Source organism: Bos indicus x Bos taurus, chromosome 10, assembly GCF_003369695.1.
Source record: "Bos indicus x Bos taurus breed Angus x Brahman F1 hybrid chromosome 10, Bos_hybrid_MaternalHap_v2.0, whole genome shotgun sequence".
NCBI lineage: Eukaryota > Metazoa > Chordata > Mammalia > Artiodactyla > Bovidae > Bos > Bos indicus x Bos taurus.
In genome coordinates, this window is record NC_040085.1 from 101087330 (window position 1) to 101114396 (window position 27067).

The 27067-nt window shown below is 44.6% G+C and overlaps 1 protein-coding gene across 6 annotated transcripts in view; it reads right to left on the minus strand.

The window, feature by feature from the left end:
- The window catches only part of FOXN3 (forkhead box N3), a 461393-nt gene that overhangs the window by 371798 nt on the left and 62528 nt on the right, over positions 1 to 27067 (minus strand). For 3 of the 6 annotated variants that reach the window (XM_027552700.1, XM_027552693.1, XM_027552701.1), the window contains one exon: positions 23623 to 23710. The exons of the other annotated variants lie outside the window; for them this stretch is intronic. The gene's annotated coding sequence lies outside the window, so the exon portion shown is untranslated. Of the gene's footprint in view, positions 1 to 23622; positions 23711 to 27067 lie in introns of those variants that run through there. 6 annotated transcript variants of the gene reach the window in all.

The window sequence follows — 27067 nt, forward strand, 5'->3', positions numbered from 1 at the left end:
GGTGGTAAGCCAGAGGGGGCCAATTTATCTGAAGGAAAACCAGGTTTTTCGCTTCCCTGAAATTCTGAAGCTGTGCTACGTGCTGAGAGTAAAGTCTTGGCGTGAAGTTGAAGTGACGCGTTTCTATTCCCTCTGCCTCCCTACCTTCACCTCTACCTTCTACCTCCTTTACCTAAGCTATAAACTATGAAGGATCGTGAAGATGAATGTAAAGGCAGCTGGCTTCCAGAACTACCAATATCCCACCCTCTGTGAGCAAGGAGACCCCGTGATAGGCAATGACGATCTGAGGAAGCTGTCTGAGCAAGGAAGAAACTAAGACTGTGATACCCTAGGGAGTTTTGGGCAAAGATGTTGAAGATGGTTTGGAGAAGGAAGGCCTAGAGCCAGAAGGTCAAGTATAACAGGATAAAGCTCATCCTGGAATGAGGCCAATAGGAATGGAGAGACCACAGCCCACAGTCCCTCAAGGAGAAGCAGGAGACTGGGACTCACTAGGGGCTGAGCGGGGCAGCCACGCTCTGTTGGTAGTGGGCAAGCCAAGGCAGGGTTAAGAACCTAGAGCCAGAGATAAAACTTTAAACGTTAGGGAAAGAGGAGAGTCTGCTTCTAATAATAGGAGAAGGGAATCTAATAGAATAATCCCCTTCCAAATAACAAATATTGAACTTTAGATTTAAAACACATTAGGAGTCACAAACTCCAGTATTCTTGCCTGGAGAATCCCAGGAACAGAGGAGCCTAGTGGGCTGCTGTCTATGGGGTCACACAGAGTCGGACACGACTGAAGCGACTTAGCAGCAGCAGCAGCAGAAGTCACAAAAGTGGCAAAAACCGTCTACACTTGAATGAAGGAAAAGGAAATAGATGGAATTTTTGTTTTTTAAGACCAGTACACACCAACTTCCATGATAGCTCAGTTGGTAAAGAATCCGTCTGCAATGCAGGAGACCCTGGTTTGATTCCTGGGTCGGGAAGATCCGCTGGAGAAGGGATAGGCTACCCACTCCAGTATTCTTGGGCTTCCCTGGTGGCTCAGCTGGTAAAGAATCCGCCTGCAATGCAGGAGACCTGGGTTAGATCCCTGGGTTGGGAGGATCCCCCAGAGAAGGGAAAGGCTACCCACTCCAGTATTCTGGCCTAGAGAATTCCATGGACTATACACCCTTGGGGTCGCAAACAGTCCGACATGACTGAACGACTTTCACTTCCACTTTTCACTTACACGTCTTCACTAGTGAGTGCTGCATGAGGCACTGAAAACTTGGATAGAAAACCCTCCAGGTGTCACAGCTTAAGGAGCTGCTTAAGACAGCCGGAGGCATCCTCAGCAGCAATCAAGTGAGGGGTGAAATTCCAGAAAAGGAGAATCTGAGAAAAGTCCCACTTTCTGTGGTAAAAACTGTGCCCAAATCTGTGGCTATATGTGTGTGAGGAAGACTGCAAGCTTCAGTCAAAGGTTAAGAGAACTGAAAAGACTTAGCTACTGTCCAACAAAAGAAAGACAGGGCTTGGAATCAGACTTAGTTCAAGATAACTCCCTGATGAAAGAAAACAAAACAATCAACATTTTTCAAGAATAACAGAATCCAGAGTATCTAAAATGTATCATCCACAACATCCAGATTACAATCCAAAATGAGTACACACACAGCAACAATAAAATACTACATGCACTGGAGTAGGAAATGGCAACCCACTCCAGTGTTCTTGCCTGGAGAATCCCAGGGATGGGGGAGACTGGTGGGCTGCCGTCTATGGGGTCACACAGAGTCAGACACGACTGAAGTGACTCAGGAGCAGCAGCAGCAGCGTACACAAGAGAAATGTCAAAAGCCATCCTAAAGGCTGATCCCTATAAAACCCATATTTTCGAATTACAAAGGTTTTAAAAGCCTATTCAAACTATGCACGTGATATTTTATCACAAAAACTCTATTCACAGCATAAACAAAATATGCTTATAATGAACAAGAACCAAATAGAACCAAATGAAAAATAAAAATCTGAAATCATCAAGTCTCCTGAATAGCCTTAAGAGCAAAATGGAAAGAAGAAAGTATATGAACTTGAAGACAATGTATTTTAGTCTATAAAACAGAGAGAAATAAAGACTGGAAAAAATTAGAGTCTTGAGGATCTACGAGACTGCCTTCTATTTCTCTATCTACCAATGTCATGTATAGCAATTAAAGTCTGAGAAGAAGAGGAGAGAAGGATGGGAGAGAAAGAATGAGAAGCAAAAGATTTAAACATTCTAAATTTCCCAATTTGCTTAAAGGCCTAAATTTTCACATTTAAGAAGGCCAGTAAAAACCAAACGAGATATAGAAAGCCAAACCACACCCAGACACATGACAGCTGAACTCCTGGAGGAAAAAAATAAAATAAAAAGCAGAGACAACATGATGGACGCACCCAGATGGGCACGTAACACGTTAGGCAGAGAGGACCTGCCTGACAGATTGAGACAGAGGTGACAGCACACTGCTCGTCGGAAACAATGCAAGTCAGGGGACAGTGGAGCCGTCTGTGAAGGGCTGAAGCGAAAAACCGTCAAGTTAGAGTTTTACACCCAGTGAAAACAGCTTTCAAAGCAAAGTGAAATACAGACGTTTTTCAGACATACGAGAGCTAAAGAATTCATCACCAGAAGATCTGCACCTTAAGGAAGTTTAAAGGAAGTCATTCAGGAGGAAGGAAAGTGATACCAGGCAAAAATTCAGATATGTACTAAACAATCAAAAACACCAGACATGGTGTGTAGGCTAACATAAACACCTGTTTTTCCTATTATTTAAATCCCTTTAAAAGGCAATTGATTATTTACAGCAAAAATAATAACAATGAGTGATAAAGTTTATGACAGACACAGAAATAAAACTTATGAGAACAATAACACAGAGACCAGGAGAAAAGAAATATTGATGTGCTCTCCTAACATTCCCACACTGTATACTGACTAGCACACTGCCACTCGAAGGCAGACGGCATGAGTTAAAGACGTGCTACAAACACACACTACCAGTAAAGCGACCACCGCAGCAATACAACCCACTGAAGCATGAAGTCACAGAGCGAGAGGATGACAGCAGACATGCCACACCAATACCAGTCTGAACTAAGCTGGGATGGCTCTACTACCACCAAAGTATTTCCAATTAAGTAATGGGTAATTTCATAACGATAAAGGAGCCAACTAATCAAGAGATCGTAGCAGCCCTTGACGTTTAGACATCCAATTACAGAATTTTTAAGTGCATGAAAAAAAGCACCAGAACTGCAAGGGAAAATAGGTAAGTCCACAATGATAGTCTGAGATCTCAGAACTAATGGAACAGACAAACAGGAGGCCAGTGAGGACAGAGGATGTGGACACTGTCAACAAAGCCGAGCCAACGCCAAGAGCACTGCACCCAACGACGGGACGCTGCACGTCAAGCGCACACGAAGCACTGACCAGGGGAGACGACCCTCTGAGCGGAAGCACGCCAGTGTGTGAAAGGGGCTGGCGGCAAACACGGACGTTCTCTGTCCATCATGGAATTAAATTGGAAGTTAATAACAGAATGAACTTTGTAAAATTCTTAAATATTGTAATTGAAAAATAAATAGCACATCTCTAAATAACCCATAAGACAAAGAAGCAGTCAAAAGAAAAATCAGAAAGTATTTTGAACTGAATGAAAAAAAAAAAACATATTGCAATTTGTGGGGCACTGCTAACGCAGACATAGAGGAAAGTTTAAAACACTAAATGCTACATTAAAAAAGAAAGAAAGTCTCAAATTAATAGCTTTATTATCCTCCATCTTAAGAAACTAGGGAGAAAAAAAAATGTAGATGAAACCCAAAGCAAGCGGAAGAAAGGAAATAATAGACTCAAAACTAAATATAATAGAAAACAAAAAATATAGGAAATAATGAAACTAGAAAATAGGTCTCTGAGGTCAATAAAACTAATAAATCTCTAATTAATATTACCAGGTAAATGGGAGAGAAAGAAAAAATTGCAAAAATCAGGAATGAGAATGGTGATATCACTACAGCTTATATATATTAAAAATGGGCATTATGAACAACTTTATGCCAATAAATTCAATAGTTTAAATTAAGTTGACAAGTTCCATGAAACACACGAATTAATAAAAGTCAATAGGGAAAACAATCTGAATAAGCTTACATTTATTAGAGAGACTGAACTTTCAGGGAAAGATATATTCCCATGAAAAAGACTCCAGGTCCGAATGATTTCAGTGATGAATTCTACCAAACATTTAAGGAAAAAATAATACTAATTCCTCACAAATACTCTCAGCAAATTGAAGAAGACAGAATGCTTTCCACTGTATTCTATGAGATGAGGATCACTCCAAAACCAAAACCAGGCAAAAACACACACACACACAAAAAAACAAACACCAAGAGCCATCAGGAACATACATGTGGAAACTCTTAACAAAAATGTCTAACAAGGCTTCCCTGGTGGCTCAGAGGTAAAGAATCCGCCTGCCAGTGCCGGAGACAAGAGTTTGATCCTTGGTCCAGGAAGATCCCACAAGCCGCAGGGCAACTTAGCCCATGCACCATGGATACTGAGCCTGTGCTCCAGAGCTCGGGAGCCACAGCTACTGAGCCCACTGCCGCGAGGACTGAAGCCCGAGCGCCCTCGAGCCCGTGCTGCTCAAGACAAGCCACTGCCATGGAGACAGGCCCCACTCAGCACAGCTGGGGAAACGCCTGCACAGCAACGAAGACCCAGCACAAGCAACAGTGAATACTTGACAAAAAATTTAATGTTTACCAAATTAAATTCAGTGAAAGATGTATCATTCACACACATACACACATAACCAACTGGGGTTTATTCCAGGGATGCAGGGTTGAACAATGTTAGAAAATTCAATCAACATAATTCACCATGTGCTGTGCTGTGCTTAGGCACTCGGTTGTGTCCAGCTCTTTGTGACCCCATGGACTGCAGCCCGCCAGGCTCCTCTCTCCGTGGGATTCTCAGGCAAGAACACTGGAGTGGGTAGCCATTCCCTCCTCCAGGGGGTCTTGCCAACCCAGGGATCAAACCCAGGTCTCCTGCATTGCAGACGGACTCTTTACCGTCTGAGCCACCAGGGAAGTCTAACTCACCATAGTAACGACTAAAACAGTCATATGCTCACTTCAGTAAACATGTGAGAAAATCCAATAGCTTTTCTTGGTAAAAATCAGCAAACAAGGAATAGAAAGGAACTTCATCAATTTAATGAAGAACACAATTTTTTTTTTTAATCCCATAGCTACTATCATACCTAAAGATGAAAGACTGAATTCTTTGTTCCTAAGATGAGGAACAGGCAACATTTTCTGTTCTCACCACTTCTATTTAATATTTTATTGTAGGTTCTAGTCAGAACTTTCAGACAAGAAAAGGCAATCAGATGAGAAAGGACAAAGTAAAATTGTATTTGCAGATGATGTAATCATCTTTGTACAAAATCTCAAACAACCTGCAGAAAAGATGCTAGAACTAGTAAGTGAGTTCAGCAAGGGTGAAGAATACAGCATCAGTATACAAAAACAGCTATATTTCTATATCTTGGCACACCATCAGAATCGAAAAGACAATTTACAATACGATATAAACATTAAAATACTGAAGGATAAATCTGACAAAAGATATGGAAGACCTGTATGCTAAGAACAAGGGCCTAAAGAAATGGTGAGATATACCATGTTCATGGATTAGAAGACTCAATTCATTAAAATATTAATTCTCTCCAAATTAATCTGGATTCAACATAATCTCAATCAAAATTCCATCACTTTTTTGGTAACAGCTGCCAAGATGATTAACAATTTACGTAGAAGTACAAAGGACCCAGAATAGCCAAGACAACCTTCAAAAAGAACGAATAGGGAGGAACTGCACTGCATAACCCTGAGATGTATTATAAAGCTACAATAATCAAGACAGTGTGGTGCTAGCATTAAGACGGACAAACAGATCAGTGAAGCAAAATGCTGACTCCAGAAACACATTCATAGGTGTTTGGTCAACCGACTTTAAACAAAGGTGCAAAAGCACTTCAGTGGGAAAAGAAAGTTTCAACAGATGGTTCTGGAACAATTTGAAATCCATATCGTTAAAAATGAATTTCAGTACATACCCTGTAATATATACAAAAATTAATTGAAAATGGATCACAGAAATGAATACAAAACTATAAAACTTTTAGAGAAAAACATAAGGGAAAACCTCTGTGAATCTCATGTTAGGCAAATACCTCAGTTATAACACTAAAAGTTCCATCCTTAAAAGAAAAAATTGATAAACTGGACTTCAAAATTAAGAATGCCTGCTCTTTGAAAGACACAATTAAGAGAATGAAAATATAAGTTATAGATTGTAATAAAATATTTGCATACAGTTCAGTTGTTCAGTCGTGTCTCATTCCTTGTGACCCCATGGACTGCAGCACGCCAGGCCTCCCTGTCCATCACCAACTCCCACAGTTACTCAAACTCATGTCCATTGAGTTGGTGATGCCATCCAGCCATCTCATCCTCTGTCATCCCCTTCTCCTCCTGCCCTCAATCTTTCCCAGCATCAGGGTCTTTTCCAAGGAGTCAGTTCTTTGCATCAGGTGGCCAAAGTACTATAGTTTCAGCTTCAGCATCAGTTTCTTCCAATGAATATTCATGACTGATTGCCTTTATCATATCTGATCAAAAAAAAACTTGTATCTAAAATATATTTTAAAACTCTCAAAACTCAATGATAAGTAAATAATCCACCTGACAATACACTGGGGAAAAGACGTCAACAGGCACTTCACTGAAGAAGCTTCCTGCGTAGCTCAGTCAGGGAAGCATCTGCCCACAGTGTGGGAGACATGGGTTCGATCCCTGGGTCAGGAAGTTCCCCTGGAGAAGGACACGGCAACCCACTCCAGTATTCTTGCCTGGAGAATCCCATGGACAGAGGAGCCTGGCGGGCTACAGTCCACGGGATCGCAGAGTCGCACACCACTTATCACTATCTTTCTTTCTTACTAAAGAAGATATATTAATGACAAATAAGAACATGAAAAGATGCTCAATAATATAAGTCAGCACAGAAATGCAAATTAAATCTATAATGAGAAACCACCACTACATATCTGTTAGAATGGCTAAAATTTGTAAAGACCCACCAAATTTTGGCAAAGATGTGAAGCAACTAGAACTCTCATACGCTGTTGGTGGGAATGTAAAATGGTACAAATACTTTGGGAAACATTCTGGCAGTTTCTTAAAAATTAAACATACACCTACCATACAATCCAGGCATTTCACTCTTAGGCATTAACCCAAGAGAAAAGCATATGAAAGCATATGACCATACAGAGATCTGCACACAAATATTCAGGGCAGTTGTATTTCTGATAGCCAAAAACTGCAAACACTCAAAGGTCTATCAGAAAGTGAATGAAAAAATAAATTCTGGTATGTTCATTCAAAAGAATATCACTCAGCAGTAAAGAGAGAGCAGTGTTCACACACACTACAACATGGATGAAGCTAAAATAATTATACTGAATGAAAGAAGCGAGACACACCTCCTCACGCCATGCTCCACACTTGCACTAAACACATCCACACACCATGTGACCCCGTTTATGTAAATTTATAGGCAGTGCCTCCACGGTGACGGAAGGTGGATTAAAGATCACTTGTCTACTTGAAGGAGGGAAGGGATGAAAGGAGAGATTACAGAGAGGAAAAGACGCTTTGGCAGGTGACGAATATCTTCACTACCTTGATTGTCAGATGGATTCACAGGTGTATACATATGTCAAAGCTTACCAAATGGCACATTTTGAATATGTACAGTGTACTATTCATCAGTGATACCTCAATAAAGGTAATTTCTGGAAAGATTACCTATATGTTTAGACATGCTTCTTAATGCTTTTGACCCGTGTATTTCTATAGTATAAAAGGAATCAAACCCTAGGTCCCTACATAACCCACAGGGCATGCATACATGCTCAGTCATTCAGTGTCCAACTCTTTGTGACCCCAAGGACTGCAGCCCCCCAGGCTCCTCTGTCCATGGGCTTCTCCAGGAAGAACGCTGGAGTGGGTTGCCATGCCCTCCTCAAGGGGATCCTGCCCACCCGGGGATAGAACTCACATCTCCTGCATCGCCTGCATAGGCAGGCAGATTCTTTGCCGCCATGCCACCTGGGAAGCCCATAACCCATAGTAGCCAGCCACAAAAACCTAATTTCTTTAAGTCTCATGTAAAAATTGATATACATAAGCAAAAAAAAAAATGGTATGCAAGTTACTGCCTAGTCCATAAATAATTTGTGTTTGTTTGAATATAAGCAGAATGTTCAACATGAATTACTAGTCAGACTGTGTAACACTGTCTCCTCCCGTACAAATCTTCAGGTGAAACAGGCACCTTAAGATGTACCCTGCTTTCTTTATGGCACAGCTTACCCTGGCACACGACTAAAGGAGAATTTTAAATTTTGGCAGCACCATCGTGAAGTCTAGAGGCTTTGACTGTCTCCTTAGAGTGTTTCTCTCCCTCCACCATTCCTCTTTCTTTAACTTGTAATCGCTGGGAAACAAGGGCAGGAAATATACTTGCCAATGTCAGGCACTATTTTCCTCTTTTAAGGAGGTAACAGCTACGAATTCCAAATGTTTGTCACTTAATCAATTTGAAAGAAAGGAAAATGCATTAGACTTTCCATTTACCCAGGAAAGGGACACTTTGGGTTCTAATTCACTGAACTTTCTAGCTATTCCAGAACATCTTTTTCCGCTGTTGTTCACTTTCTCCTGGATTAGACAATGCCTCCAGATTATAATTATGGGCTTCAGGTTTCATTACACAGTCTTGTGGCTGTTGAGAAGAATCCGCAGCGAAGTGGCCCTCTGCCCCAATCTCCCGTCTATAGGCTCATCTGTCTGCCACGGTCTCCCGAGTACTTGCAAAACTTTAGGGCAGAATGTGCAAAGAATGAATCTGATGAGATGAGCTCCTTTTTTTAAATGATAAACAATTTAATGATAAATAATTTCACTATACTTCTTAGGTGAGTGATTTAAAATAAATATGTCATTTTCTCTAGAATTAAGAAAATGATCAAAAATTATTTCTTGGAATAATACAGAGTTGAACTCGTCTCAGCGAGTTCAGCTGTAGCCAGGTGGACCTCAGCTTGCCAGAGAAGATGCTGTCAGAAAGATGGCTGTTGCTGTTTAGTCACTGAGTCATGTCTGAATGTTTTGCGACCCCATGAACTGTAGCCCACCAGGCTCCTCTGACATGGGATTCTCAGGTGAGAACACCGCAGGCTCTGGGAGGGCTCAGTAAGCGCTAACCCAACAGGAACGCCCACCTCTCAAGGCCGCAGGAGTCTGAGATGGCTGCAGCTATGAGAAAAGTCTTGAGATACGGGAATAACGGGCTTTGTGCGGTTCCCACCGCCCGGCTCTGGCTCTAAGCCAGAACCCAGCAGAGTCCAGTCCTTCTTCCCCTCTGAGCCCTCTACCATCCCTACAGGCTGCCTGTGTGGTCTGGTCCCAAGGCCACCTCCAGCCACAGTGACTGTCACAGAGCAGTCGCCTGCAAAGGATTAAGTCACTGAATCGCATCTGACTCTGTGCAACCCCATGGACTGTGGCCCACCAGGCTCCTCTGCCCATGGGATTCTCCAGGCAAGAATACCGGAGGGGACTGCCATTTCCCCTTCCAGGGGATCTTCCCAACCCAGAGATCTAACCCACGTCTCCTGCGGCCTCTTCATTGGCAGGCAGATTGTTTACCACTGGGCCACCTGGGAAGTCCCATCAATCATGTGGGATCTTATTACAATGCAGATTCTGATTCAGTAGGTCTGGGCTGCAGCCTAAGATGCTGCATTTCTTTTTTTTTTTTAATACCTAAAACATTTTGTATTGGGGTATGTGTGTGCTTAGTCACTCAGTCGTGTCCCACTCTTGCAACCCCATAGACTGTGGCCCGCCAGGTTCCTCTGTCCAGGGGCCTCTCCAGGCGAGAACACTGGAGCCGGCTGCCATTTAGCCAATGACTACTCTGTGATAGTTTCCGGTGAACCGTGAAGGGACTCGGCCAGACATACTCATGTATCTGTTCTTCCTCAAACCCTCTTCCATCCAGGCTGGCACCTAACACTGAGCAGAGTTCCTTGTTCTACACAATAGATTCTTGTCGGTTTACCGTTTTAAATATAGCGATGTGTACATGACCTTCCCAAAGTCCTTAACTATCCCCTCCTCCTGGCAACCATGAGTTCGCTTTCTAAGTCTGTGGGTCTCCTTCTGTTTTGTAAGTTCATTTGTATCATTTCTTTTCAGATTCCACATATAAGGAATGTCATATATCTCCTTCTCTGTCTGACTTGCTTCACTCAGTACGACTCCAATGGCCTTATATCATCCATTTAATGGCCGAGTAGTATTCCACTGTGTGTATGCACCACCTCGTCTTTATCCATTCCTCTGTGGATGGACATTTAGGTTGCTTCCATGTCTTGGCCGTTGTAAACAGTGCTGGGTGAACACTGGGGCATGGTACACGCATCTTTTGGGGCCACGTTTCTTCTCCAGATATATGCCCAGCAGTGGGACTGCAGGGTCATATGGCAGCTCTGTTTTTACTTTTTTAAGGAACCTCCATACTGTCCTCTGTAGTGGCTGTCCCGGTTTACATTCCCACCAACAGTGGAGGAGGGTCCCAGGTGATGCATCAGCCAGGTGCAACATATATGCAGCTGGTTCTAGTCGACACGTAGCAAGGGCTGAATCTGCAGCGGTTCTCAAAGGCGGTACCTCGACCAGCAGCGTTGGCAACAGCGGGCAGCAGAGGAACAGCAAGTCCCCCAGCCTCACCAGAGACCCCCAGAACCAGAAACCGGTGACAGAGCCCAGCGGTCTGCATGTTAATAAGCCTTCCAGGTGCATTCTGATGCACACGGATAATCCAACCAGCTCCATTTCAACAGGCCTGCCATGGACACTTCTAGAAGAAGCCCAGTTATAGAGGACTATGTTAAACCAGAATGTGTTGCAGTCTTCCAAGAGACATCATCAGCTCTAATTTTTTTTAAAGGAAGAAAATACCATATGAAATACACAAACACAAGAGCTTTCTTGTTGACAAGGTACAATACACATACACCACCAGCATAATCACGGGCTCCATTTTCACATATTTATAATAAACATGTCACAATCGTATTTTTAAAAACTCTCTTCCCTTTCCAAACTCTACATTTAAATTAGAACACTCAAAACTACGTCTATTCTTAAACTTTACAAACCTTAAATAATGTGTGAGCACATTATGAGACGATCAGGAAAGCACAGCACAGCCCCCGATTCAGAGCGGCAAACAAAAATCTACCCACTGCGAAAACAACATAAGCAAAGGATCTTATTCACAAGCGTGTTGGCGGGTTGATTTTGCCCCAACATTTCCACCGCTAACCCAGTAAGGATGAGGTCAACCAGATGATTGTTTTGAATAATTTCACCATTTACCTAGAGATTTTTTTTTAATTACCACGGTAGGCACCAGATTAAAGAGATCTAGCTGCACATGTAGATAAGAAAGACTCCAAAGATAAATTAGATTGAATCACAGAGAAAGGTAGGAGGCTTACATACCAGAATTCAATAAAAATGAGGAAATATTAATGGAGAAAGAAACTACATTTTTATACTTGGGCTTGCCTCAAGGTCATGCAGAGGATGGAAAGCATATAAAAATTAGTATCTATAAAAAGAGCCGTCGAGAACACAAATAGACATTGATCACACCAAGTTGCTTGCGGCCACATGAACTCAAAGCCAAAAAATTATGATTCCACGCGCTGCCTGCACAGAGGCAGCCACAGGCCAGTCTCCTCCGTCGCGTCCTGTGTTCTTCCCACTGCCCTAAGAAAAGATTCACACCCGCAGATGCCGGGACCGACGGGCCTCTCAAGGGAGCGCCGGGGAACAGCGCCATCAGCACCACCCAGAGGTGGAGACGCTCTTGGCCCCGCCCTGGATCTGTTCAGAACCTGTGTTTTAACAGCACGTCTAAATATGGGGGGGCATCGGTGGTAAAGAATCCGCCTGCCAATGCAGGAGATGCAGGTTCGATCCCTGATCCGGGAAGATCCCCTGAAGAAGGAAACGGAGACCCATTCCAAGTCTTCTTGCCTGGAAAGCCGCACAGAGTCTGGCGTGCTACAGTCCATGGGGTCACAGAGCCGGACACGCCTTGGCAACTGAACCACCACCACTAGATTTGTGGGCACGGCCTCCTCGAGGTGAGCTGCCCAAGCCTGCTTCCGGCCTCTTGGACCCACCTGGATACCCACTGTGACGTCCTGACTTTTTCCTGGTTGCTGCTGGAAATGAAGGTGAGACGCCCTTCTCAATCAACCCAAACTAAAATACCGACACGGGGGGCAGTTCCTTGTAAGGAAGTCAATGGCCTTTATCACACTGTCTTACTTTGGAGTAGAAGTCACAGCGTGACTCCTGTTTTACGGACTGAGAAAAAACAGTTGGGAATTATTGAAGGTCAGTGGTTTCTACTAGCAATTCCCAGGTGGTGCAGTGGGAAAGAACCCACCTGCCAATGCGGGAGCTGCATGTTCGAGCCCTGGGTCAGGAAGATCCCCCGGAGAAGGAAATGGAAACCCGCTCCAGGGTTCTTGCCTGGAAATATTCATAGACAGAGGAGCCTGGCGGGGTACAGTCCATGGGGTAGCAGAATCAGACATGTGTGTGAGCGCATGCACACACACGCACACATGCATGCTTGCACACGCGCAAGCGTGCACACACATGCGCACACGCACACACGTGCGTGCACATGTACGCATATACAACGCGTGCGCGCACACACATACACATGCATGCACACGCACACACATGCATGCACACGCACACACATGCATGCACACGCACACGTGCACACTCATGACACGTATGCGTGCGCGTGCACGCAACACACATGCGCACACGCACATACGCGCACACATGCACGCACGCACAACGCGGGCACACGCGTGCGCACACACGCACACAACTAAGAGCTATGTTCCCTCTTATTTTCGCGACACCGTGCCATCTGGTATTCCCCTGGAAACCCCCAGAACAAAAGGGAAAAGCTCCGCGTAAGTCAGGTGGTACACAGTTCTGACCGTTGGACCCATAACTAAGAATGTACTCTTCTTTCCTTCCTTTTTTGCTCCCAACAGTAATCTCGGGTCAAGTCTCAAGCCTGAAGACACCTTAATCAGTATCATCTCACAGCATTTTCCAATCACTTGGAAGTGTGCCAGCATCTGAATGCTGTTGTTTATTTTTTCTTTTTGCCTATTTTGGAGTTCAGAGAGAATATACTTAAGATTTTCTGTATGACAGAAAGAAGTCTCAGGATCCATTTTTTCAAAGGAACACTGGAATTTTCCTTTTCAGCCCTTTGAGAGAGGAGTCTAGCAAACCAAAGACTTGCGCTCTCTCTGGGTTGGCTTCGAAGGCTTCTGCCCCTCACTCAAGAAGGAGGCTTCCAAACCAAAGTACTTACAAGCAAACTGCCCCAGCAGCAAAGAACATCAGAAAAGAAAAAAATCGGGCATCTTCTAGGCCCATGGTTCTCAATCTCTGCTGAAGGTCAGAGTCCTCTGGCGAGGTTTTAAAAATCCCAGTGCCCAAGGCACACCCTAGACCCGTAAGTCAAACCTTTGGACACAGAGTATTCTTGGGCTTCCCCTGTGGCTCAATTGGTAAAGAATCCACGTGCAATGAGGGAGACCTGGGTTCGATCCCTGGGTTGGGAAGATCCCTTGGAGAAGGGAACGGCTGCCCACTCCAGGATTCTGGCCTGGAGAATCCCATGGACTCTATGGTCCATGGGGTCACAAAGAGTCAGACACGACTGAGCGACTTTCACTTTCAACTTTCACTTGGGCACAGAACCAGGCACTGAATTTTTTCAACCCCCCAGGTGATTCCAATGCCCATCCAAGTGTGAGAACCCATGAGCCCAGCAGTGACACTGACTCCCACGCAGACGCCACGGGCTCGGTTCCACCCATGGCCCCGCACCTCCAAGATCTACCCCAACTCTTGCCACATGCCGGGCAGCTGAATCTCGGGATATAGACTTCCGCTCACATTCCAGAACCTGCTCTTCTAAAACAGCTGCTTCAGTGGGGGTATATTTCTTTGCAATGCTCTTCTAGTTAATAAATGCTTTCTCATTCCCTTAATATTCCTCCCTGCTAACACATAACCTACAAACACATGAACAACATGCACGCAAACAGCAGGAGACAGTGAAGAACGGGGAGCCCGGCGTGCTGCCGCCGTGGGGTCACAGAGCCGGATGCGACTAGCGACTGAGCAGCGACAGAGCACAGAGGACAGCTGCTGTATCTCAACAGGGCATTTTCTCTTTACGATTCCATCGTTTGACTCTCGCGTGACACGCCTAATGTTTAAGGAAGCTCAGCTTTTCTTTCTTTCTTCTTTTTTTTATAACTGGCGGTGAAATTTCAGCTGGAAATCTACTCTAAAAGATCTTCAAGAAACAGCCCAAGTAAGAACACGGCTGTATTTATTTTTTATGAGTAGCTGAAGGCTGATCAAAACGTTCCTCCAAAGTCACAAAATGTGCAACCCTGGCGTTTTTCAGGGCTCTTTTTTTGGCACACTGAACACAGGTCAAGACACAAAACAGCATTTTATTTTAATTATTCTTCTTGAACCTCCTGCATCTCCAAGCATCGATTCTTAAAGAAACTCATTCATGGTTAGCAGATAATGCAGCCGTTTTCACCCTGCAGTGACCAAGTACAGAGAAAATATAGTGAATACACTTTTCTTTACCAAAGAGGTGCCGTTAACGTGTCCTTGGATTACAACTGCTTGTGTGTGAACTTACAGAATATTTTCCGAAACGTCTTTTCAACAAGCAGGGCTTGCTGAGTTTGCCAGAACTACTTCCTAAACTTTGTCTGTTCTGTTCTTTGGCAACTCTTTCCGACAAGCTACCCCATTCAAAGTCTTTCCTCTGCTCTAATCCATCTCATTACATCGTCTTCCATTTTGCTGTTACCTAGTCACAACACGGATCTTCAAAGGACTCCCCAAAAGGATGAAGTCAGAATCCCGATCGATCTTCCGTTAACACCGGAAGGAAGATTTATGTATATGCCCATAGAAACACACGTCCTTGGTAACTCCCAGTCAGTGCAGAAGAATTAAAGTCACAGATTCTACTCCACGAAAATTTGGTTCTGTCTAATGATAAAACACTACCTTCTTAAAGACAAAGATGAAACAGTTGCAAATAATGGCACATTTGTTTGGTGCTGATTTTGAGTCTTTCCAGGACATCAACTCTCTACATTAAAAGGTCACCAGAGAGGAGATACAGCCACCAGTCAAAACGTTTCAGGCAAGAAATGAAGAGCAAGAAAGACTTGCCAGCAACACGCGGTTGGCTAAGGGCAAAGGGGCTCCAGAGCCCGGCAGACCTAGGTTCAAATCCTGGCTGTGTCTCCCTGGGTCAGACGGTCAGCCTATGACCATTCCCATCTCTAAAATGCAAACAATGGGAATTCCCTGGTGGTCCAGTGGTTAGGCCTCCACACTTTCACTGCCAAGGGTGTGGGGTGGGTTCAATCCCTGGTCAGGGAACTAAGATTTCCATAAGCCGCACTGCTCTGCCAGTGAATAAATAAAGTATAATGCAAATAATGGCAATAATGACCTTCCCAGGGTTGCTGTGAGGATTCAAAGGTTTAGAAAGAAGTGGGTGCAGGCCAGCTATTCCTGCTGCACTCTAAAGAAATGCAACCCAAAATAAACCCATGAGACAAAAGAAGTGGGTGTTACCTGTGTGCACCTTACAGACGAGAAAAGGGAGGGTCCCAGAGATTGTGAACTCATCCTTTCTAAAACACAAATCTTTCTAAAACACAAAAATGACTGTACCGTTCTCATTTAGACCTCTTCAGTGACTCTCACGACCCAGAAATGAGAGAGACACATAAAGTCCCAATTCCTTCTCTTGGCATAATCCCTGGATGAGATTTATTTTCCCCAAAAAACTCAACCCCAAATCACATTTGTTTGTTTTTTCTTAAGATGCTTTTTTTTTTTTTTTTTTAGTCTTTATTGAATTTGTTACAATATTGCTTCTGTGTTATGTTTTGGGTTTTCGACCACAAGGCATGTGGGATCTTAACTCCTCGACCAGGGATCGAACCCACGCCCCCTGCACTGGGAGAGGACGTCTTAACCGCTGGACGCCAGGGCAGTCCCCCAAATCACCTCTGCCACGAGGTCTTTCTGCAGCAGCACAGACAGCGCTGTGCCTCCTTCTTTGGGGCTCCCACCCTACATGGACACACTTTTAGCAAAGTGCCCACAGATTTTTCTGAGCTCGTTGGTTCATGCATCTGAATCTATGCACTAAGCAGGAAGTTCCCTAAGAACAAGGACACTGGGGTATTCATCTCTGTAGCCCAAGCAGCTAGCCTAGCACGGAACACCTGGTAGATACTCCACAGAACGTTGAAGAATGAGGGAATGAGTGAGTGGTCCAAAGCCATCCAACAAGTAAACGGCAGAGCCGAGCGGACCCCACGCCTTCCAAACTCCTGTTGGGTCAGCATCCCCGGAACCACACTGCCTTTGTCAGCGAGTGGGCGACATCGCAGCGAAGACCCGAGGCTCGACCTCCCTATTCAGGATGGACTTGCATGTAACCTTAGGGCGTTTGTTTAAAAACAAACAAAAAAATAACCACAAGTCTGCCTGCATCGATTTTCACATGTGTGAAAGAGGGCTCATACTTAATATTGGACTTTACACAGGAGCTGGGACAGAAGAGAAAAAGCAATCAGATAACACAGACATGTCCCTCCTTGAAAAGTGCCTCCGTCTAAAACCGTCACAATAGTGAACACAATTAGATAACAATAATAATACCAAATACCACAGTTTATTGCCATCCTTTCTTCTGAGGCTTTCAATTGGAACTGAAAACACAATTACTAATTAAATTAGACAACAGGAGGCATCCGTGTCCAAACAGGGCCCTCCTGATACAAATGAGTTACTGCAGCTACTCCAATGTCTCCCTGCCACTCAAAGAGGGGGTTCTTTCCTGGGCGGGAGTCAACTCGGAAAACTAGACCCCTATCCTGCATTTGTTCCTGGACTGGAAATGCCGTTCATTTCCCTATTTCCCACATGGTTACTGAGCCACTGTGAGGCCACAAAGACGCTACAGCCCAGTTCCTCCCCTCAAGGAGCTTAACGGACGCTGGAGACGGATGAGCACAGATGTGAAAAGCCCAGCAGAGACTTAGGCAAAAAAATAAGTCTTGGGACTTCCCCAGTGTCCGTGGCTAAGGCTCCATGCTCCCGGTGCAGGCGGGAGGGGGCGACGGCAGTCTCTGGTCAGGGGTTAATTATTTATTTTTTAAATTTATTATTTTTTAAATTAGTTAAAGTCTCAAGTCAGGAGAAAAAGAGCAGGGGACTCATATTTCTCACCCTGGAGGTATCTGGGTGAAAAATAGAAGCAGCTTTAAAGTAGAACAGGGAGAAACAGGAGGCCACGATCTTCGGGGAGGCTGAGAGCATTCTGTTTTCTCCTCTTCTTTTTTTAAAATTCAATTCTATAGTGGAAAGCACCAAGTCCCTTCCTTCCCTTTTACTTGAAGACTTCTCTAAATTGTGCTTTTGAAGGCATTAGGAGAAAAAAAAAAAAGGTTTTGTAGTCCAAGGGAAAATTGGGGAAATTAAATTTTAAATTTTAGAATAAAAATATTTTCTTACTAAAGGATGGCTCAGACATTTTTAATATGAAAAAGTGAGTTCAGAATCATCTAGAAGCGGATTTACTGTACAGTTCTGACCAAACTCAGCTAATGCTGTTTTCTGCTTTCTAGAAACATCTTGCCGGCTAGCGTTCTGGAAGAAGACGTGACAAATACATCACCTCCTTTTCTTGTAATTTTCTGGACAGGCTCATTTTTGTCATAGGTTAAAAGGAAAACATGAGTGGCCATGATGGACACGTACAGAGGGCGTCATAGGCAGCCCTCCCGCAGTAGAAGGGCTTTACGGTCACGTGAAGTCCAGCTTCTGGCCCAGCTCGCCACTTACGAGGTGACCTTGGCTTAAGCATGGCTCACACGTTCCTGGCCTCAGTTTGCACACGAGTCAAATGGGAATAATGCCGTTACCTACCCCCAACGCTGAGCAGGAATATTGATAGAGTCAAGTTCTCCATCGAGTGCTCAGCAAAGAGCAAGCTTTCAATGTTCAGAAACTGCTGTGCGAGACACCCCAGGGTGACAGGGAGGCCCGTTAGGGTCAGTCCGCTGTAGCTGTGTCTTCTCAGGCTAAAATGAAGATCCTCTCAACTTGAATGCATGTGAAAGACAACGTCAGCCGCCTTGCAAGAGAACAAGAAAGACACCAAAATCGCAGAGAAGTCTGAAGGAAACTCCTCTCCCAGCCACACTTGCAAGGAAATGAAGTTAGCATGAAATCACGAAAAGAGCGCCCTCAGCACCGCTTCACTTTTCTCCGACATCTGATACCCAGACATCACAGAGTATCGGGAGAACAAAGAAAACGCACGAGCAGCAAGAAAGCCGCTTTTAGCCATTTGCTCACTCGGAGCCTTGGAGTCGAGCTGGCAGCATGGCAGAGGAAGGAAAGACAAGATCCACTGCGGTAAATGGACACCAGATTTTCAGGACCCAGGATATTTCTAAGGAAATATACAGAGATAGTGGCAGAGCCAGCAACAAATGACCGTGTGATTCACGGAAAGACTGAGACTTTGAAACAGATGCTCCACTTGGCCAAGTCAATTCACTGCCCTCTAACAGACCTGCTGGATACAGGCCTACAGCAAAAGCAAATCCTCACCCTAGGTTTCACAGCGCACATTAAAAAAAAGTCTTGTATGCCGGAGCACTAAAGCAACTAGTCAGAAAGAAGAAAGCAAGCGACGCGACTTAATCCAATTCTCTAGAATAAAATGTCCCCAGATTGCTGATAACAGGAGCTTGTATGGAATACTCCTTGATATAAGTGTGTCAGATTTGGTCTTCAAAAGATCTGTTTTGTACAGAGACTTTCAATAGTAAGTGGAGGACTGAAGTACACACACTACTGATATGCGTATAAAATAGGTGACTAATTAGAACCTGGGCTTCCAGTGGTGCTGGTGGTAGAGAATCAGACTGCCGGTGCAGGAGATACAAGAAGCTGGGGTTCGATCCCTGGGTCAGGAAGATCCCCTGGAGAAGGCAATGGCACCCCACTCCAGGACTCTTGCCTAGAAAATCCCAAGGGCAGAGCGGACTGGCGGGCTCCAGTCCATGGCGCTGCAGAGTCAGACACGACTGAGCGCACACACACGAGAGATCCTGCGAGACAGCACAGGGACCTCTCCTCAGGGCTCTCTGGTGACCTCATCGGAGAGGAGATCCAGAAAACGAGGGGACATGTGTACACGGAGAGCTGATTCCCTCTGCTGTACAGTAGAAACTGACAACATTGCAAAGCAACTCCACTCCAATCAAAGGAGGAAGGAAAGAAAGCGCCACTGCTCAGTCGTGTCCGACTCTGCAACCCCGTGGTCTGCAGCCCACCAGGCTCCTCTGTCCACGGGATTTTCCAGGCAAGAGTACTGGAGTGGGGTGCCATTGCCTTCTCCAGGAGATCTTCCCGACCCAGAGACTGAAACCGGGTCTCCTGCATTGTAGGCCAACGCTACACCATCTGAGCCACCAGGGAAGTCGACCCACTCCAATCAAAAATTAATTACTAAAAAAACAGTAAGTGGGAAATGCAACATGAAGAAACTGAACTAACAGGTGAAGAAATCAAAGAGCAAAGTGCCTGAATTCCGGCCTCTGAGAGTTGGAAGAGTCCTGTGGTCCCCCTAGCATCAGTCTGGGGTTGGACACTGTCCTAGGAAGTCCACAATCCCACAGGCAGATCTTCTAATTCAAACAACATAATGGGTGACCATGAACCCTCCCAAAGGCTTCCATTTCCTCAACATATTTTTCCCAACATACTTTCTGTTAGTGGTAATAACACAGGTGTTCCCAAAGAGTGAAGTCCCTTAGCAGATAATACTTTTGTTATCTAACTGTCACCAACATTCCTGTGTTCCCCTTATATCTTATTTAAGGACTTATCACAACCTGTAATTTTCTTATCGTTCCGCTGCTGACTGTGGGGATCACCCACTTCTGAATGTAATTTCCTGAAGGTAAAGTGCCTCCCCTTGTTCCAGCATGTGGCCCACTACCTACCTGCACACAGCAGAAGGCGTGCCTTAAATACTTGTTGGATACATAGATGGAATCTGCACTGTGCAAGTAGGAGCTTTGCCCTTCTCATTTCATTTCAAACATATCATTTGGGTGTCATTAAAATTCTGTCCTTAAATTCAACTGACTGGGGGACTTCCCCGGTGGCCTAGGGGTTAAGGCACAGAGCTTCCAAAGCTGGGGCTGCAGGTTCGATCCCTGGTCAGGTAACTGAGATTCCACCTTGCACAGCCGCCAGGAAAAGAAAAATTTTCACGGAGACAGTCAAAGAGCTGAGTAATGAAAACTATAAGACATTAAGGAAAGAGATGGAAGACAACACAAATAAATGTTAAAATGATCTTTGCTCATGAATTATAATAAGTAATATATTAAAAAAAAAAAGTCAACCGACTCAGATCTTGGTACCTGCTCTGCCACTCCCAACACAGCTATGTATCCTTGAGCAGACTTTTCCACCTCTCTGATTTCCTCTCTAGGGTACCTGAACTACTCTCTTAAAGGTTCCTCACATCAGTAGCATTCTAAGATTATTTTGGAAAATAGAACCCCAAAGACCTGAGCTATGATAATGAATAAAGTTTACAATGATCAGAACAAATAACCAAATGCATTTAGAGACTGTTTTATTGAGTTAGTCACGGTCGTCTCGAGTTAGCTCATTTGGCTGCCGAGTCACACACGGTATGTTCCTTTCTGCATCTGGCCCTTGGAAAGGGTAAAACGGAAGAGGAGGCTAATGTCCACTTCCTAAAATAAGAGCAACCCCCCGCTCTCCTGTGCAGGGCATCTCTGCAGCCTCTGTGCCAGACTGCTAATGTGAGAAGCCACTGGCATTTAACTAAGTGGTTCTTAGAGATTTTGATTTTTCCAGCCACCAACGGGTTAACGCGCTGAGATCGTCCTTTGTTTTATAAAGGGGCAGGAAAACACGGGGAGCTGATCCAGTCCATTACTAAAATTGCGTTTCAGCAGAGGCAGACACTCCGGCCACCTGACACTGGGCTTGGCCATCCTCTCCTGCTACCAACCCAAAGCTATTCCACTAAAAAGCATAAGCAAAACAATAGGGCTGACAGCCCCACCAGCTCCCCGCAGACAGAAACCACCAGTCCTGCTGGTGAAGCATTGAGCTACAGACGGAGAACAGACATTTCTCTGACTGAAGGATAAGAGAAAGGAATACAGAGCCACTCTGCAATCAGAGCGAGATCGTACATACTTGAAGAAATAACAGCTTCGACAGAGGATAAGTTTGCTACTGGAAAGTAGGAGAAAGTACCCCGAGTGGGGACCTGGAGAAGTCTGAGGGGGAATGAGGTCGTTCTTACCTGCTCCACCTGCAACTTGGATGATCACGGTTCCCACCCATGCCCCGCGGGATCATTTCTACAGAAACTAAACAATGACCTTCTTCAGGGGCCAGGCAGGCACAACACTAACCTCTTTAGCCTGGCCAGTGTTGAGTAATATTAATAAGCTCTAAATCTTTACTTGGAAGTCAATGAAATTAGCAGTAGAGTTTGGAAGTCAGAAACACGGTGCTGGGTTATTTAAAACAAAAAAACAAAACCCTCCGACCATTCTTTGCAGCTAAACTCCAGCTCCGGTTCTCCAGGCTAGAAGAGTAGTGTTAATAGATTCTGCCTCGACTAAAAAGGGAGCCAGTGGCAGAAAATCTATTCCTCCGGCGAGGTTGCCGGGCAACGAGCAAGCTTTTGGCATGTGGCTGATGTCTCCAGGCAGCCCGGACTACACAAAGTAAGCTCTTCCATCACTTATAACTAACTTGATTTTGATGGATTAAAACCAAATCAAAACGTACTGTAACTCACTCGTTTCCAAATTCAGGAATCATGGACAGACAGAAAACATCCCAATAGTAAACGTTAAGACTAAGTGATCAGGAAAAGAAAAGCCCACTAAAGTTCATTCTGTTGGGTGATAAATCTCTTACACATCCTGGTATACACACAAGTTTGTTTTAAGATGAGAATATTCAAAAGCAATGGGGAAAAACAGCATTCAAGAATCTTTTGGTGTGGGGGATGAATGAAGCAGGTTGACGGCGATTAAGAGGAACAAACTTCCCGTTGCAAAATAAATGAGGCACAGAGGTGAGATGCGCAGCATGGGGAATACTGTGAATAACACTGCGATATCTCTGCATGGTGACAGGTGGCACCTAGGCATCACGGTGGTCATTCTGCGAAGCACAGAAACATGGAACCACGATGTTGCGAGACTGGAACTAAGACAGTGCTCTAGGTCAGTTATGCTTCAATTAAAATTGTATTTTAGAAAAATACTAATGTTACAAAGATGGAGCCGCAGTGCCACAAGGAGTTCTGGATTCAAATGCATCTTTGGGGGTGAAGGTGTTTGCACCTTTTTGCAAACACCTGAGCACATTAGTCACTAATCAGCAAGCCCTTGCTAAGGACTCTGAGCTCCCATCCCCATGCTGAGGGCATGATGGGGAAAACGTAGGACTTTAGGCCAGGCCTTGTTCAGAACAAATTTACTATTAGGACAGAACGTAAGATGGTTTTTCTCACCAACCAAGGTTCCTCCACAGAAGGTTAGTTTTGGTACTAATTGTGTTGGCTTATGCAAACCACCCCCAAGATATACTGGCCGAGCTGCCGAGACCTCCCAAGTGATCAGGCCCGAGTGCTGAAGGCTGGTCTGCCCTTCCCCAGAGTGCTGGTGTGACCCAGGCCTACCTGCCAGGGGTCGGAGTACCATAAAACACACTCACACTTGATCCCAAACTTTCCTCTTTTAGAAAAACATCCTTTACAACGTTCATAATGTTTCACCTCCTGCCGTAAACAAAACACAGCTCCTCTGGGGGCCTTCCCTGGCGGTCCAGTGGCTAAGAGCCGGCACTGCCACTGCAGGCTAGAGCCCTGGTCAGGGGACTAAGACCCCACATGGCATGCAGCACAAGCCCCCCGCCCCCCACCAAAAAAAAAAGAAACTCCTCTCATTCAGAAAACTGCACACACAGAGACAGAGGGGTCCGCTTCTCGTGCAATCCTGAACCTGCTGAGGTCATCAGCAGCCACAGGCCCAGCACAGGGATGCTGAGGGCAGAGGCAACCAGATGCAGCGGCCCCGGAGTGGCGCACACACCCTCCGAGGAGCTGCGAGGGAAGCCAGCTGGCGCCCGCCGACTCCCTCTAACGTGGAGAACGCACACGGCTTCAGGTGGAGCACTCACGTTCCAGACGTGGCAAGTCCCATCTGCGGCCTCGTCAGCCCCTTGTCCATTTCGGGTCCATTACGCCTCCCATCAACTTCCCGTGTTTCTTGCAGCACATTAAAAAATAAATAAATTAAAAAAAATAAATAAAATGCACTATGGGGCTAAAAGCAGCCTCCTCCGCAACCAGTATGATGATAAAACGCAGCGTGACGGACACTGATACATTATCATCACTCCCTATCAAGACAAATGCCCTCAGGAAACAAAGAGTTGTTAGTTTTAATATGAAAAGGGCTTGATGGGTCTTCCCATCAGCTTGTCCAGGTGGCTGCCACCTTCCACAAGCCTGATGCTCGCCTGCTCTTTCAGGTCAAGTCCAAACGCCACCCCAGAAAGCCTTCATGGAGCCCTCCACCCCCACCCTCAGCTCCGCCGCTCCCTGAAGCTCTGCTCCCGCACGGAACCTTTTCCACTTTATATTCATCCTGTGCCCACAAGCATTCTCTCTCCAACCAGGTGTGTGTTCCCCAAGGACAAGCTCAGGGCCTGATTCAGAGCAGATGCTCAATGTCAGATGATTTTGTTTTTCATTGGAAGAAAACAAAATGGTGCGTAAATGTAACCCCGAAGAAAGTTTTTTTTTAGTTTGCAGGTCATCTGAGATGTCTGGTCAAACCATCCGTGCTGTGTCATGGAAAGATGAGTCTGTGGTCTGAGTGTTGCTGGCCAACCTGGCTCTGCCTTTCCAGTTGGAGTGCCCTGCACACCCTGTAAGGAAGCTGGTAAACTGCAGTGTTGCAGAGGAATTATTCAGTAAGTAGAGGCCATGAGAAAACTGAGTTGGTGAACTTGCTCCTAATGTCTTCCTTTCTTAAAACGATTTCCTATGTCATTAAAGCCTTACAAGCGCACTGTATAGCCTTTGTCTTTTTCATATACACACATGTACACACGAGCACACGTCAGTTGCCCATTGTTGACTGTTAAACTCTCTCTTTACCTGATGAGTTTGCAAGTTGGCTTCTTTCAAGCTTATAGATAATAGCACCCTGTTTGTTTCCTACTGTTTGTCATTAATTACTTGTTGCGGCCTCGTTGGTCTTCCCAATAGACTGTGAGCTCCCCAAGGGCACAAACTATTTTATCTTGAGTTCTCTTAGTAGCCCCGTGGCCCGACGCCAAGACTGACATGGATGAAGCACCTTCCCACTTACTGAATGATCACTACCCGAACTGATCAACTGGCTGGTAAAGTAGTACCTAACTGAAGTTCTAGCTGAGCCAAGCGTCTCTGAAATAAGACCACAATTGAGCAGTTAGGCTACTGGTCGTGCACTCGATTTTTTTGCTTCAGAGAAACTTAGAAACTAAATTAAAAAGTCAGCACCCTCCTTTAGGAAAGAGATCAAACCAGTCAATCCTAAAGGAAATCAACCCCGAATATTCATTGGAAGGACTGATGCTGAAGCTGAAGCTCCAATACTTTGGCCACCTGATGCAAAGAGCTGTCTCATTTGAAAAGACCCTGATGCTGGGAAAGATTGAGGGCAGGAGGAGAAGGGGACGACAGAGGATGAGATGGCTGGATGGCATCATCGACTTGATGGACGTGAGTCTGTGCAAGCTCTGGCCGATGGTGAAGGACAGGAAGCCTGGTGTGCTGCAGTCCATGGAGTCGCAGAGAATCTGACACGACTGAGCGACTGAACAACAACAAAGGCATCCCAAAATCCTAGAAGAATTAGTAGGAGCCGGAAGGAGAAGCTGGCAAAGGGAAAATATTCTGTAATCTCATTTGAAGAGAACATTCAAAATCAGAAGCACCTCTATTCAGATGTTCAAGACAGACACTTGTAGTCAAAATACATATTTATTTTAAATGCAAGTTTGGGGCTAGAAACACCCCTATTCACTTACAGGAAAAATTCACTCTCACTCTCTCCCCCTCTCCCCCCAGCATGCTTCCCTGACGCCCGTCACACACAGTCCTCTAACATTTCTCAGAATGTATTTCAGATGGTTTTATTTTTCCCCACGTGCACATTTACATTCATCAGAATATATATCCTGATATTTTTATTCAGAAACAAACATCATAAGTATTAGTACATGCCTGTGTGGGAGTGGGCGACACACAGGTTTCTAAAGATGTGTGCATGTTGGGGACTTCGCTGACAGTCCAGTGGTTAAGACTCTGCACTTCCGCTGCAGGAGACACGGGTCTCATCCCTGCTTAGGGAACTGAGATCCACATGCCTGGCGGTGCAGCCGGGAAAAAAAAAAATGTGTGCATATCATCACAGGATTATCTGTTTATTTACTCTCACTAATAAAGCAGAGTAGAGAAACATGGAAAAATCAAAGCAGTAGATAATTTTTTAAATTATTCATATTTGACTCTAGGCTCTAGGACACTAACAGTTTAAACACCAGACTTCCCTTCTATTCTTAATTCTATTTAGCTTAGGCTATTAAGACTAATTTATGTTTCAAAGGCATACACTAACTGATCACATGAGATAATATATGTAAAAGTACTCTGTAATTAAAATGTATTACTGCATAATAATGTAAATGTGTCATTACTATAATAATCATGCTTTTTTCTTTCAATTTGTATATACGTACACATGTATGTATATATATTATACATGTAGCCAACACAACTTTTCTAATAACCTGTTCACAGACCAATCCTGATCAGTGACAAAGTTTTCCCTGGCCAGAAGCAAAAGGAGAAAAATGATAACAATGTGTTAAGATTTTTTTTAATGTATATAATGCTAAATGTATTATATTTAAGAGATTGCTTTTATTCTGAAATTAAATTCTTACTGATTTTTTTCCTAGTTTGTTCAAAGGTCCATTGTTTTATAGAATTATAGTACAGCTGTTGTTCAGTCACCAAGTCGTGACTGATTCTTCTCACTCCATGGACTGTAGCACACCAGGCTTCCCTGACCCTCACCACCTTCCAGACTTTGCCAAGTTCATGTCCACTGAGTCAGTGAAGCCATCTAGCCATCTCATCCTCTGTCGTCCCCTTCTCCTCTTGCCTGCAATCTTTCCCAGCATCAGGGTCTTTTCCAATGAGTCGGCTCTTTGCATCAGGTGGCCAAAGGACTGGAGCTTCAGTACTGATATTCAGGACTGATTTCCTTTAGGATGGACTGTTTGATCTCCTTGCAGTCCAAGGGACTCTCAAGAGTCTTCTCCGGAACCACAGTTGGAAAGCATCAATTTTTCGGCGCTCAGCCTTCTTTATGGTCCAACTCTCACATTCATACACGACTACTGGAAAAACCACAGGCTCGACGATATGGACCTTTGTCAGCAAAATGATATCTTTTCTTTATAGTACACTGTCTAGGTTAGTTATAGTGGTAGCAAGTGGCAATTTTTAAAGCTCTTATTTGCAAAAAAAAAGAAAAGAAAGAAAAGAACATTTTCTTCTGAAATT